Source organism: Cylas formicarius, unplaced genomic scaffold (genome assembly GCF_029955315.1).
Source record: "Cylas formicarius isolate icCylForm1 unplaced genomic scaffold, icCylForm1.1 PGA_scaffold_4__25_contigs__length_36172078, whole genome shotgun sequence".
Taxonomy (NCBI): domain Eukaryota; kingdom Metazoa; phylum Arthropoda; class Insecta; order Coleoptera; family Brentidae; genus Cylas; species Cylas formicarius.
Window position 1 is genome coordinate 35230495 of NW_026844334.1, and position 14656 is coordinate 35245150.

General features: G+C 37.1%; 1 protein-coding gene across 5 annotated transcripts in view; it reads right to left on the bottom strand.

The window, feature by feature from the left end:
• Positions 1 to 14656, bottom strand: part of LOC132701219 (chaoptin-like) — a 701991-nt gene that overhangs the window by 514164 nt on the left and 173171 nt on the right. For 4 of the 5 annotated variants that reach the window (XM_060668992.1, XM_060668991.1, XM_060668988.1 and 1 more), the window contains one exon: positions 13768 to 13796. The gene's annotated coding sequence lies outside the window, so the exon portion shown is untranslated. The remainder of the gene's footprint in view (positions 1 to 13767; positions 13797 to 14656) is intronic. The other variant, XM_060668990.1, reaches the window with a different exon arrangement.

The window sequence follows — 14656 nt, forward strand, 5'->3', positions numbered from 1 at the left end:
TTTCCAAGGAATTTCAACAAAAGGCTTACCTTCACCAGACAAAAAAATTTTTGACAAGGATTATACAGACTAGCTCGTGGAAGGGAATCACTAATACGGAGAGTATTTGGGACTTGGAGGAGAGGTCTGGCAATTGAAATATGTGAAACAAGCGTTGGTGGTTGCTTGGTTGAAGGTTAATTACTCCGAAAGTAGGTTGGTGCCAAACGGAGAGGGACCATTCGAAAGATACGAATGATACGTCTGGCAACAGAAGGGCACAGAAGGGAAAAAACCTAAAATTGTAAATATGTAAGTAAAAATTGATCACAGAAGAACAGCAGCAGAAAGATCTTCCCTCGAATTGACGGTTTTCCTAGTACGAAATTCAACATCAAGCCTCGAATGTTCTATTCATAAACCATGATAAGAACCCACATCGCACGGAACTTCTCAAGATTATGCTGAACGTACCAGTAAGGTAGTTCCCTATAAAGAAACGGCACCATGTATTCAAATCCGTAACGACACTGTTGGGTTTATTTAACGGTTCTGTCGAGCCTATGGCCTCCTCACTAATTAAATGGACTGTATATTGTTTACACTTGTTTATTTTACTTTTTAATTACCAAAGAAACAGAGCACAAAAATACGGTCTTCCATTTCGACGCATATCTCTGGTCTCGTCTGCCCCGCATAACTACGACTACTGAGATCAATCGGCAGCGCTCGGTAAAACACAGAAATAGATGTGGAACGGGTGGCCTAACTACTTGGCGTTAAATATATTTAACAACTTAAGAAAATAATGAACAACATGGCGAAAATATCTTAAACCTACAGCCCACCTTGAAAACGCGCGCTTTTAACAAAAAACAAAGAATTACATTGTAATTGTTGCCTATGTTCGCCATAACAGTAAAGGAGCTGCTAAAAAAAACTAAGTTACATAGCCGGTTAGGCAAAGAAAAACACATTCCTCTTAGAACCGAAAACAATAATCAAAAATCTGTGTTGAAAGAGTTATTTTGACTCTCAGTCATAACTCATAGTCAAATATATGAGAACGCACTATTCATTCGCGACAATAGGTAGTGGTCGCACTTTATTAACAGATCTTTTTACAGCACTACCCTGAGTTTTCACTTCGCCAACACGCACAATGCCGTCAAACCTTGGAAAAAACTTGAATAATCCGTCCTAGCTTCCACACACATAAGTAGGTGTTTTCTTCTACTAGGAGGACCAAGGTTCCAACTTTGAGGTTTTCTCCCTTTTGGGTCCAATTATGGCATACTTGAAGTTCGTTGAGGTATTCTTTACTCCAACGAGTCCAGAATTGTTGTACCATAGCTGTTATGCGTAGGTACTTGTTCAGCTTATTTTTTGGTATTTCCACTATATTTCATTGGGGTAGAGCAGACAAGCTACGTCCAATTAAAAAATGTGCAGGAGTAAGGGGGTTGAGATCAAGTGCATCATTGGAAAGTGGAGACAAGGGACGAGAATTTTAAATACTCTCGATCTCCACCAACTGAGTCGAAAAATGTTTATATGTTAATGAATTACTATTACCCTGAATTACCCGTACTAAATGAAGTTTTGCTTTTTTAATGGCTGCCTCCCACAGCTCTCCGAAGGTCGGTGACCTGGTTGCAATAAAGTGCGACTTTATCCTGTCCTTAGCAATATTGCTTGCGATATTTTCGGAATCTTACAAAGAATTTAACTCTGCGCAAGCGCCAATAATTTTTTTTCCATTTCCGAAAATATATTCGAGGGCTTACCTGTTCGTCCCATAAATCGTTTTACAGTCACTGCTTCTAAATGACAAGCTTTTGTTGACATACAAATAAAAAGACACAGTAGGCCCTTATCAGTTTATGACCTCTAATTACGTGCCTATCTTGAATAAGAAATGGGCCTCCGTAATAAATTCCGACATTCGAGAACGGTTGTACTCTCAAAGAAGGTAGCTCACCCGTTAAATATTGTACACCAGTGGGTCGAATCTTGAAACACGTTAAGCAACCTTTGATTATTTTTTGCTGCCAAAATTTTTCCCTCAATGAGTAAATTAATTGTTGCGTACCGCAGTGCAACAGTCTCTCATGTTCATATTTGATTATTAGTTGAGTTAATTTATCCTTTTTGGGTAAAATAATCTGTGTGTATTTTATCGAAATTTAAAGCAGAATTTTTTAATCTTTCGCCTACTCGTATTAACGATTGGTGCATAAAGGGGTTGAGTTTTAAAATTTTAAAAAAATTTTGAACTGCTTTCTTTTCGGCTAAAAGTCTATATTTTAGTTTCAAAGTTTTTTATCTGAATAATTTTAATCAAGAATAAAAATGCATTTTCAAGCTCATGTGGTTGTAAAACTTTTGGAAATTTTTCTTTGTTGGTCTGACATTTTCCGGTAGCTCAAGATATATTTTATATTGTCACTGATTTAACAAAATTTGGAGTGATCGTAATATCCAACTGAAAACTGTGATTAATTTATTCAAATTTGAAAAACGATCAATATTTGGTAAAAATTCTGACAGTTTTTCATTAATGATAAAGCAAGTAGCAATAGTTTTTATGTCTGGTATGTCTGTGTCTCGAAAATGTAAGGTAAAATTTATTTGGCTCCATGACCAATCGCTCTCAACTAACCTCAGCCATGCTGGCCCTTCAAACTATAAATCGCTTTTAAGTGAAACCTGTGGACTACACCCTCTCGATGCCAAATCTGCAGGATTGCTGTCAGTTTTTACATGATGCCAATTTGTTTTATTTGTTAAAGAAAAAATTTCACTAAAGTCATTGGCGACAAAAGTTTTGTAGGTAGAAATGTATCCTATAAGCCAGGCTAAAGCTACAGACGAATCTGTCCAAAAACATTGTTTAGCAAACATACAAACAAAACAAACGAAACACAAGCAGAGCGCTCAAGTCTTGGTAGACTGATAGTATTTACCAGTGCAACTCTTTGTACAAATCTTGTTTTGTGCATTTTTGCATCTTAGGTATACACATGCTTCGTATGCTTTCATGCTAGCATTTTTTGCTATTCGTTCTGACGCTTCAGGAAACCTTTGCTCAAAATCTTATGTATAATACAACGAACTGCCAAATATGGAGCCGGAGCATATCCAAATGTAGCCGTGTTTAATTCGTAAAGCTTTATTGTTTGGTTTGGTTGCGGTCTCCAAAATATTTTTTGATAATGACGCTGAATTTTATTTATTAAAATCTGTCTGTATATTTTTGTAATATCCGCACACACATTTGAAGTGCCGAAAATTGATTAAAATTGAAAATATTTCATTTTGAACAGCCGGTCCTGTAAACTGGACTTGATTTAATGAAGGTGCTAATCCCTGGTCTGTTTTTGCCGACGCATCGAATACTACCGTGCATTTAGTAGTTAGTTAGTAGTAGTTAGTTAGTAGTATTTTTCACCACCGCATGATAAGGTAGAAAATATCCGCAATTTAGATTTTTTTCAAATTGTTCGATCTCGGACATGTGACCTAAGGTTTCATACTCGTTCATAAATTCTATGTAGTACCGGCGCAAATGATCATTCTTTTGTAATTTATTTTCTAAGGCCTTAAACTGTTTTAATGCAATTTTATGAGATTCTCCCAATTTTGACAACGAATCTTTAAACGGAATTGTAACGTTAAATCGTCCACCACCCTCGCGTTGTGTGATAGTGTCAAAATTAATTTCACAAAATTTTTGTGCGTCAGAAAAATGTTTATTTTTTGTTGAAACCTCTTCTAGTTCCCAAAATTTCGCTACTTGCTTCTCAATTTTTGTATTTATAGAAAAACAGCTTGCCCAATTACATAGAACATACTCATTAGAACAGAATAACTCACCCGCAATAACCCATCCTAACTTGGTCTTTGAAGGTACCTCATATTTTTTCATAAACTAATCTGACCCGCTTTTATTACTGACCAAAATACATGTGATCCTAATAGGAGGTCAATTTTGGTAGAAATATTAAAATTAGGATCTGCTAGTTTGTAGTCGTCCGGAATAAAAATTAGTTCTCGTTGAAAGGATACCCTGGGTAAATTATTTGTGATTGGCGGTGATACAATTTATTTCAGTAATGTAAAAATCGCATGTTGACTGAATCTTAATTTTCGATTGTCTATCGAGATTAATATTATTTTTACCTAATCCGTTTACGACATGATTTGTTTTCTGTGTTTTTTTCACACCTTTTGCAGAAATTTTCACATATAAAATGACTTGTAGAACCTGAGTGTAGAAGTGTATTAATTTGCCATTGATTTTAATATTGACTATTGCGGTTGATAAAAAAACTTGACCCTGTTTTTTGTCGTCCGCGATTGGACTATTATCTGATGGTGCTATTACACCTTTTAAAACTGCCGTGGTAATGAAATCACTTGTTTTGCTCACGAATTTTTGATCGGTATTTCGGTTTTCCGTAGTGACTTCGCTTTCTTCCTTCTGGCCTTCTGGCTCTGTTTGTTCAGCTTGTGAACAACCGCCCACCGTGACGTTTTCGAGTTGGCAATGCGAAATAACACCAAAATTGGTTGCAGTTTCCTGCATGTTATTATTTCGGAATTCGAGATGCAATAATAAATTATGAGGTGTTAAGCATGTGCCGCGTTTTGGGGCTTTACAAGATACTGAAATGTGCGGAAAAACAATTTAAGAATAATTTTTTCTACTTAATTTTCACAATTTTCTGTGAGGTAGCTTACATTAAAAAATTATTGCAATTCTGAATGCCATGCGGCTCGTTACAAAACTCGCAACAAATTTCCTGAGTCACCAAAGACACTCCTTTTTGTTTGTAACCGTTATATTTTTTTGTCTCAGATGCATCATATTGTTTATGCACTTCAAGTCGTTCTAACATTGAACATTTTTGATTCAGAAATTTATTAAAAGTCACCCATACTTGAAAAGCTCCCAATCTCTTCGGGTTTTAGGATTCAATTTTTTGGCTATTAAATACGAAATTAATCGATCCCACGTATCACTATTTTCCCCTAGAGATTGCAGCGATTTCAAGTTGCTTTTCAGAAAATCGTGGAAAGTTTTAAGCTATTTAGTATTGTTGGATATTTAACTATTGTTTTGATGTGATTATGAATTGTAAGAGGCTTATTCTCAAATCTTTCGACCAGAGTGGTCCAAGCTAAGTGTTTGATCTCTATTGACTTTATTACATCTAAAACATGTGGTTCTAGATTGTCCCTTAGGTGTAAAAATTTTTGCGGTTCATCTGCTTCTATGTCGGAATCAGTTACTGTTATAAAAGTCTCCTTCCATCCCGAGCAATCTTCGTATTTTCCGGAAAATTTGTGTATACCTATTTCTGACAACGAACTGAAAATTATTTGAGACGAAGGGGCACCCTGTACCTACGTGATACTTCTCTGCGCAGTATCAATATTTAACGCCTTCCCAAAATGAGTAACCAAGCTTTCGGCATTTGCTGAAATTGAGTAATATTTTTGCTGTCAGCTTCCTCTACCTCATGGGCGTTCGTCTCATCTGGTAGAAGTTTTAAAAGTTCTAGATGCAGTTGGTCATACTCATCAAGACAAGGCTCATTTTTTTTATTCTTCTTCTTCGTCGATTTGCAAAATGTCAACTTTGGTGATATTATCTTTGTCCAAATTATGCAGATATTCTGCTAATAAAGTGGTTTTTCTTTTTAACTGACCTCTTAATTGTTTGAGAGTAGGTCCGGCAGTCATTTTTCTTCAAAAATTCATTTCAAAAGTAATTATTAAGTATTTTCTCGTTTTCAGAAATATTTACGGGGTTGGCTTCAAACCCTTTCACTCACATCTATACCAAAACTCTAGGGTTTCATTCACAATGAAATGGCGATTTTTGTTCTGTAATTCTCTTTTATGGGCCGCGTTTATCTTCGTGCATAAGTCGGCATATTATTGACTGTCCAACTCCAATCATATTGAAACACATCTCAACCATTTTTGCAACTTACAAACATGCAAATTTACAATATCCAGTAGCTCTGTTTTGAGCAAATTTTCGTATTTTTTTGAAAAACACTAGTGGGTGACCTATTAGAAATATCTGCAGAATGATTTACTTTAACTTATATAGTTAAATGCGAACTGAGTTCATTTTTTTAAGACTAGAAAAGCCTTACTTAAACATTTCACAGATATCATTTATTTTTCCACGGAAAAGTAAAAGTTGCTTGCCGTTCTCGAAATAAAAGTTAATTTTTATAAATTATTTAAAATTAATTTAGAGCTTTGCAGGTGTTTCTAAGGAGATTAACTGTAACTACAGAGGACTACACCGATAATGATTTAAAACTACTGTTGTGGAAAAACATTTGTTAATAACCTAATGGCTGACATTATCCATTACTATAACAGACCTACGAGGAACTAAATTTAATATTTGCTGGAAATAATCTGCAATTTATGGTTTTAAAATAATCTCCGGTCCATTTTGATTGAAACGCTAGTAAGTCGTCACCGACAAAACCAATATTGCACCAATGTTTATTGTCAATTATTAAATTAATGTTCTACCTTTTTTAGTTGGGTGTTTTTGTGGAGCGCGTTTTTTAAATTTTTATCCTGTTTAACAACGATATATCTTCAAGTTCCTTCCAGATAATAAATATTCCTGTTTTCCCTTCGAAACTGCTCTCAAATATCGTCGTCTTCAGCAGATAATTTCGTTTTTCTCTATTAATAGTAATTTTCCGTTTTGAAAATTTTAGTAACGATAATTCATTATAAACAATTTCTTAGGTTTTTATTTATTAATAAGATTTATTGGATTTAAGGAGTTAAATCGTTAGTTGCAACAGTATTTCTGCCAAAAAAAGTGAAATATTAATTTTGTATTAATTAATTAAAATTTAAACAGGACAATTTCCTGCTAAAAACGTATCGTAAACATTTAAGCTGTTGTGGTGGCACCAAGAGGTACGTTTTCGTATGCACATTTGTTAGCTTAACACTGTTAAGTTTCGTGTGTCTTCAGTTATTTTATTTTCTTCAGCATCCACAAATATTGCTTTATCTCCAATTAAGTTGGCAAGTGCAAAAGCATTGGTTTATAGTTCCTAAGACTCTTCTGTCTCGGTCCAAGTGTAGCTTCTGAGACTACCTTTCGACCTAGCGACCATCAAGGCGTCCACCAAGGACCAAATGGATTGTGATTTTATTATTATTAATCTTTTATAAATATCAATAAGAAAAATTAACGAATAAAATTCAAACACCGAAGAATAAAATCAATCACAAATAATATAAAATGTACTAAGACAATCGGTTGCTTGTCTCCACGCACCTCGTGACGTCACAACCAATGGAGTCGCGTTTTTGTATGACGTCAAAAGTAAAGGGCATGGATGAGCTTGGAATTATACAGAGTAAATATATTTTAGTTTTTAGGAAAAATATTATGGTGTGTAACTTAAGAGTGTGGAATTTATTTTAGAAGGTAATTAAAAAGTTTTAATGTAAATCTAAATATGCAACAAAACGCAACTCCTAAAACATTTTTCATTTCACCACAACCTCTAAAAGAAAATGAGTTCGAGAGAACCCCACATTTGCCACTGATGCCTACATTCAAAAAATTACTGACCACATATCAAAAGTTATTAAGAAATATAAAGTTAAAACCAGATTTACGACTTGTCCAAAAATCTCTCTACTTCTTCGATCCGTCAAAGGCAACAGCCGATAATCCATAGAAATTTCTAAACAAGCAAGTAACCTTAACCGCCACTCAGTATATAAGCAGGTACAGAATGCAAACCACTTTCAGATAAGCTCTGAATAAAGCAATAGGATGATTGGTGACACGTTAACAAGTTGGATTTATCAACAAACGACGCAGGAGAAATGCAATAACTTGCAATTACTCATGTAATAACAGATGATTACTATTTGAAAGTTAAATTATTTTATAATATTCATTTATTATTAACATATTACTAGCTTCAAGATTTGGAATATTACGAAAGTAAAAGGAATCAAAAAAATATTAACTACATTCCTTTCCAGCGAATCTCAAAATAAGAAATACCTGTTTTTTTTCCCAAATTGTAATTTATAAGCCGCAGTCATTGCCTTGAAGTGTCCAGAAGAGTTTCCGCCAAGCCAATGCTTACTTGAAGTTTCATATACGAATTATCTGGGGTACTCCGTCCTAGGCAATAGTTACTTTAGTGAACATAAATTTCAAAATTTAAAAATAATTAGAATTTTTTTTTCAGAACATCACATCACACACATTTACTTACTTTATTTCTTGAAAAAAATTAGTAAATGAACTTAAGAGCTGTGGAACGAATGCCATCTTCATATAGGTATGGATGTGACAAACACTTCTAAGCTCATAATAAATATACAAATTCATAAAAAAAAACTCACACAAATCCATCATAATAACAAAAAGTAGATATCAATACCAAGCTCCTTTTTTTTAAATAGAACATGTAACGAACCTCCACTGCACCGATGCCATTATCTTAACCGCAACGCTTTAAGACGGCCCGACGCAAAAAAACCCTTTGATCCGGCTCGGACCCCGGCACGTCACGACGAGTCGGATTCCGACACAGGAGTTGTTGTTCGACGGCGTTGCGCGACGGACGCGAATTTTTCCCTTTTATTTCACGCAATTGTTAAAGACACGCAATCTTAGTAAAATAGTAAAAAGTCTGTTTCGTGTTTTCGTGCTACCCACTTCACCCCGAGAGGACCCCGTTCTCTTACACTGGCGCTCCAACTTGTGGCTCGAAAGAGGTTAAATTTCCGAAATTTTACCTGAGTTTCACCGGTTTTCACGGATTTTTCGTAATCTGTTCAACTGGACATCGTGTTTTTTCAACGTTTTGTGAACAAAATAGTGTTTCTTGCTCCCGGTTGCCGATAAAGGACTAGAAATACGCAAGAATAATTACGTGTTCGCGCCGAATGCCAAAACTCGATAATTTTGTTTCCATTGACTGAGTGAAGAACAAAACTAACTATTGTGACTATTTCTTTCAAGATTTTGTGCCGACGCAAAGTAACGACGAAATAGTGCCACATTGAGTTCAGAAAGATCTGGAAAACACACACACACACACACTTGCAAACAAGAGGAAAAGCTGTAAATAGATTTGCTTCTATTTTACATTGCACTCTGTTAACCACGGAAGATCAGTCATCGAATCGTTATTTCCTGCGATCTCGCGACCGTGCGGAAAATCAGCATTCTCAGTTACACCGACCGACGTTTTCGTGTGCAAATCTCGTTCGATTTTAGCTCAGCTACCACCGAATACTTTAAGTGAAGATGTTCAACTCGACATGGTGTACGGATTGTTAAACAGAAAAATTCGGGAAAAGATTCCTCGAGATAAAATCGCAACATTCACTGACCTACTTAAACAAGCACGGTTAGTTGAAGAAACTTTCGATCGTGAACTTGGTGACAATTTTAAGCGCGTTCGTTGCCAATATTGTAAAAATATCGGTCATTCAAAAGACGAGTGTCGCAAATTACAGTCAAAATATGTGAAAGAAAATGCTCCGTCAAAGCAAAACACGCAAACAATAACCGCATCTCAAAAGAGTTCGCAATCATCCACGTCAACAGCACCCATCACTGCAACTACCCCCACAACGTGTTACGGTTGTGGAAAACCAGGATTTGTTCGATCAAAATGTCCGGAATGTAAGCCAGTGGAGACTGCCTCCGTTGATTTTTCGTCAGTAGACACACTGATTAGTCCACGACCTCGTCCGGTACTTCTAATCAAAATCTTAGGACACATTGGGCAGAGAATTGTTGATACGGCAGCCAAACAAAGTGTTGCTGGTAGAACGCTCTACAAGCTATTGCTGGAAAAAGGTCAACAGTTTTGCAAAGAAGAAATTTCAGTAAAGCTAGCGGACGGACAAAGCAGGAAGACTCAAGTGCTCACAACGTCCGTAGAAGTAGACTTGAACGGAAAAAGAGTTCAAACTAAATTCATTATATTCCCCGAAGCAGACAATCGAACACTTTTCGAAATCGATTTTTTGAAAGACATGAAGCTTAGTTTTGATCTTCACAATGATGAATGGACTTTTGCCGATCAGCCAGAAGAAAAATTCCCACTGAACTATGAGAGTTCATCACCACTGCTGTCAAACACGGTAATTGAAGCATCATCGTTGGAGCATTTGCGATCAGACGAGGGAGTAATGTTGACAGATGAACAGAAAGGGCGCCTAAATCAACTCTTGACAGAACGAAAGGATACCTTCCGTTTGGGGGGAGAACCAACCCCTTACACTCGACATTACTTCAACACGGGAAACCATCCACCAATTGCCCTTCCACCCTACAGGATGTCGCCACAGAAGAAGGAAATTCTGAAACAAGAATTGGACAGTCTCTTAGCAGAAGGAATTATTGAAGAGTGCGAAAGCCCTTGGGCTGCACCCGTTGTTTTAGTACCAAAGAAAGATGGAGGTACACGTCTCTGTATTAATTACCAGAAGTAAAATGTCGTGACTGTAAGCGACTCGCATCCGCTTCCGAGAATCGACGACTTACTTCACGCAGCAAAACGTACTCTACATATGACGACGATTGACCTACGATCAGGTTATCATCAGATAAATGTTGACGAAAATGATCGAGACAAGACAGCGTTCGTTACGCCTTTCGGGACTTTCAGGTATTGTCGCATGCCGTTTGGATTGAAAAATGCGCCTGGAAGGTTTCAGCGCCTAATTGATCGTTTTCGAAACGGACTTGGAAAAGTAACGCTTCTCGCCTATCTTGATGATAATATTGTCGCCAACTTTTGAAGATCACATTAAAGACTTGGAGTCAGTCTTCGATAGACTTGACCAATTCAAACTCCGTGCAAATCGCAAGAAATGTGTCTTCGCGTGTACACAAGTCAGATACCTGGGACACCTACTCACACCAGACAGAATTTCCGTAGATCCAGAGAAAACTGCAGCGATGTCACAAAGACCTCCTCCACGTAATGTCAAAGAAGTCCAGTCATTCCTGCAAACCGCCAGTTGGTACAGACGATTCATTGAAAAGTTCGCCGAGATATCTCGACCATTAAGCAACTTGACGAAGAAACACGCTACTTGGCAGTGGACCGCAGAAGAACAGACTGCGTTCGAGACATTAAAGCAGGCACTAGTATCTGCACCTGTGTTACAACAATGCGACGAAACCAAACCGTTCACAATCAGAACTGATGCCAGCAATTACGCTCTTGGAGCTGTACTCTTACAAGATGAAGCTGCCGATGAACATCCAATCGAATACGCAAGCAGACTGCTCTCATCTGCCGAAAGGAACTATTCCACTTCAGAAAGGGAAGCTTTAGCAGTAGTATGGGCACTGAACAAATTTAGAGGCTACATAGAAGGCTCATCTATCATAGTGCAAACCGATCATCAACCTTTGAGATGGTTACTCAATCTAAAATCACCCACAGGACGTCTAGCGCGGTGGGCTTTGCAAATTCAAGGTTATGACGTAAAGATTGAATATTTACCAGGCAAACGGAACGTGGTAGCAGACACCCTATCACGACCGCCTTGCGCACATGATGAACAAAGAACTTGCGAAATCTGCATGGTAACGATCGAACTGCCACATCTTAGCGCCGAAGAGATAAGAAAAGAGCAACTAAAAGACCCGGAACTCGAAAAAATAATCAAGAGTTTCGAATCAACAAATTCAGAAGATATTGCAAGATGGACAGACCGTGGATATCTAACAACTCAGGGAGTTCTGTACAAGTATTCTTCAGAAGAAGAGGAAGAATAAGCTCAACCGGTTGTCCCTAGCCATGAGAGGGAAAAGGTTCTCCAAGAGTATCACGACTCACCAAGTGCTGCACATTATGGTGTTGAGCGAACTTTAAAGCGAATAGCCAAACGATATTACTTCACCGGAATGAGGCGATACATAGCCGAATATATAAAGAATTGCTTAGAATGTCAGCAATACAAGGCATCGAACCAAAAGCCAGCAGGATTATTACAAACACCTGTATATGCCCAACGTTTCGAGACACTAAGCATCGACCTTTTTGGACCATTGCCCGAGGGACCACATGGAGAAAAGCGGACCTTGATAGTCGAAGACAACTCATCAAAGTGGGTTGAGTTATTTGCCTTAAAGAGAGCCACCGCCGAAGAATGCGCACGGACTCTCATCGACGAAGTATTTTTCCGGTATGGTTTGCCTAGAAAAGTGATTAGCGATAACGGTGTGCAGTTTGTGTCAGCCGTCATGCAACAAGTATGCTATATACTAGACATCAAGGAAACGCTTATACCACTGTACCACGCATCAGCAAATATGGTTGAAAGGAAAAACAGAGAAATCAAACCAAGACTAGCAATGCTTGTTAAAGAAGACCATGGTTCATGGCCTGAGAAACAGCGCATGGAATGAAACAACTAAGCAATCTGCTGCTTACCTCACCTTTGGGAGAAAATTAAGGACCCTCGATGACATCAACAAAGATTTCCGCGTAATAGCAAATACGGACAATTTCGTACCACAGATCACCCCTTATCTTCAGAAAATTGCAAGGACATGGAACGAAGCTAAAGAAAGCCACGAAAAGCACCAGGATCGACAGAAGCAGTATGCTGATTCGAGAAGATCAAACCCGCCAACTTTTCAATTAAAGGATAGAGTTTGGGTTAAGACGCATGCATTGAGCAACGCAGCCAAAGGAGTGACAGCCAAATTTTACCCGAAATGAGATGGCCCCTACGAAATAATCAGAGTTGTATCACCACCAGTTATGAAGTTGCCAGTCCAGACGACTTGAAAAAGACCCTTGGAGTGTATCATGTCTCCTCGTTAACTCCTGTAAATTCCGCTGAGGACGAGAAACCAGTCGTTAGTTTGAAGAGAGGAGGACGACCACCAAAAAAGATATCTGGTTCCTCCTCGAACCGAGTTTGAAACCAGGGGGGGGGGGGGCCCGACGCAAAAAACCCTTTGATCCCGCTCGGACCTCGGCACGTCACGACGAGTCGGATTCCGACACAGGAGTTGTTGTTCGACGGTGTTGCGCGACGGACGCGAATTTTTTCCTTTTATTTCACGCAATTATTAAAGACACGCAATCTCAGTAAAATAGTAAGAAGTCTGTTCCGTGTTTTCGTGCTACCCACTTCACCCCGAGAGGACCCTGTTCTCTTACAAACCCCATTTTTAAATCCATTTTTGCATTTTGCGTCAAATTTAAAGCATGTTATTAATTTACCTTATTTCTCATCTTATTCAAAACTTTAAATTTTCTAAACGATTTTTCCTTATACATTTTTGATTTTAAATTTCCCAAACGGAGAAAATCCAGTGGCGTACTATCTGGAGATCTTGCAGGCCATTCAATTGATCCACTTCCACCAATCCATTACTGTTGAAACTGTTGAAACCAAATATCTGATAAATCAGAAGAAATTACGAGAATAGGAATGAAGTTATGTTTAGAAAACTGTAAATATTGGGTTTTGTTGCAATGTATTATTTAAACAAAACGTGGCGCTTTATCACTAAACACTATCTAACCATGAAAAAATGGATTTAGGTTGTATATCTCCATCATACAAATACTAAGACATCTCTTAGCATTTTTGAACCATTGTCTACCACCTTCAGCTATTTCGGTCAAGTTCTGGGAATTCAGAAGATTTTAAAATAATGCAAAAAGGTACTTCCACGATTCCTACTTCAAATTCTAGAACTAGTCATTTTTTGTATCTTACCTTTCTACGAAATGCTTGTCAAAATCTGCCTGAAACAAAAAAAAACATTACCGGAAAATAAATAACAAATGAGTATTTTTATTTTTTAAAGAGGAAAAGTAGTGAAGGGTACAAATGTTGGCGAAATGAATTTTCAGGTCCGCAATATTTTTGATAAATGAGCCAACTCTCCGCAAACTTCTTTAATATTCATATTTCAAAGTAATTTGCTGTTTTGGGCATTTTCGGTGAGTTACGTGTATTTACTATCTCTTCGTCACTCATTTTATTATTTTAATGAGAATCGAAAGCTTGTTTCTATTTGCTTAAAATGATCAATGCTTCAATTATGCTATATAAATAAAATATTATAAATGTAATTAGGTATTTTACAGACGGGACTAGAAAAAAATATTTTTTCTACTCCCTTCTGTAAAATACCTAATTATACACCTATCTAGATTTCGAAAACTGTTGTTTCACTACGTGAGTTTCGTCTTTTTTTTATCACTGATACCAACAAATCTATATGGCTGAAAAGGTCTCGGCAACGGGCATTTTTTTAAAACCGTAGCCAACTATAAATGCCATATAAAATAAGAAAGTTTTATTCATTTATGAGAAATCGGAGAACTGCAGAAAAAATCTGAGTACGTGACTGCATTTGCCCTTTAAAATGTTTTTGTGAGAATCCAGATTTCATAAATAAAAAAATTATGGGCAATTTTCAAATGGTCCCAAAATAGAAAAAAAATATCTCGCTTGATAGTGAATATATCGTTAGGCGGTTTCAACTATTAAATGTTTCTTCAAAAATGAAACCCTTGATATGTAAGTTCATTTTGCTCTATCTAGTACAGAAATAGGTTTTTCCTGTTAAAACAGTCCAATTACAACCACATGTATAATA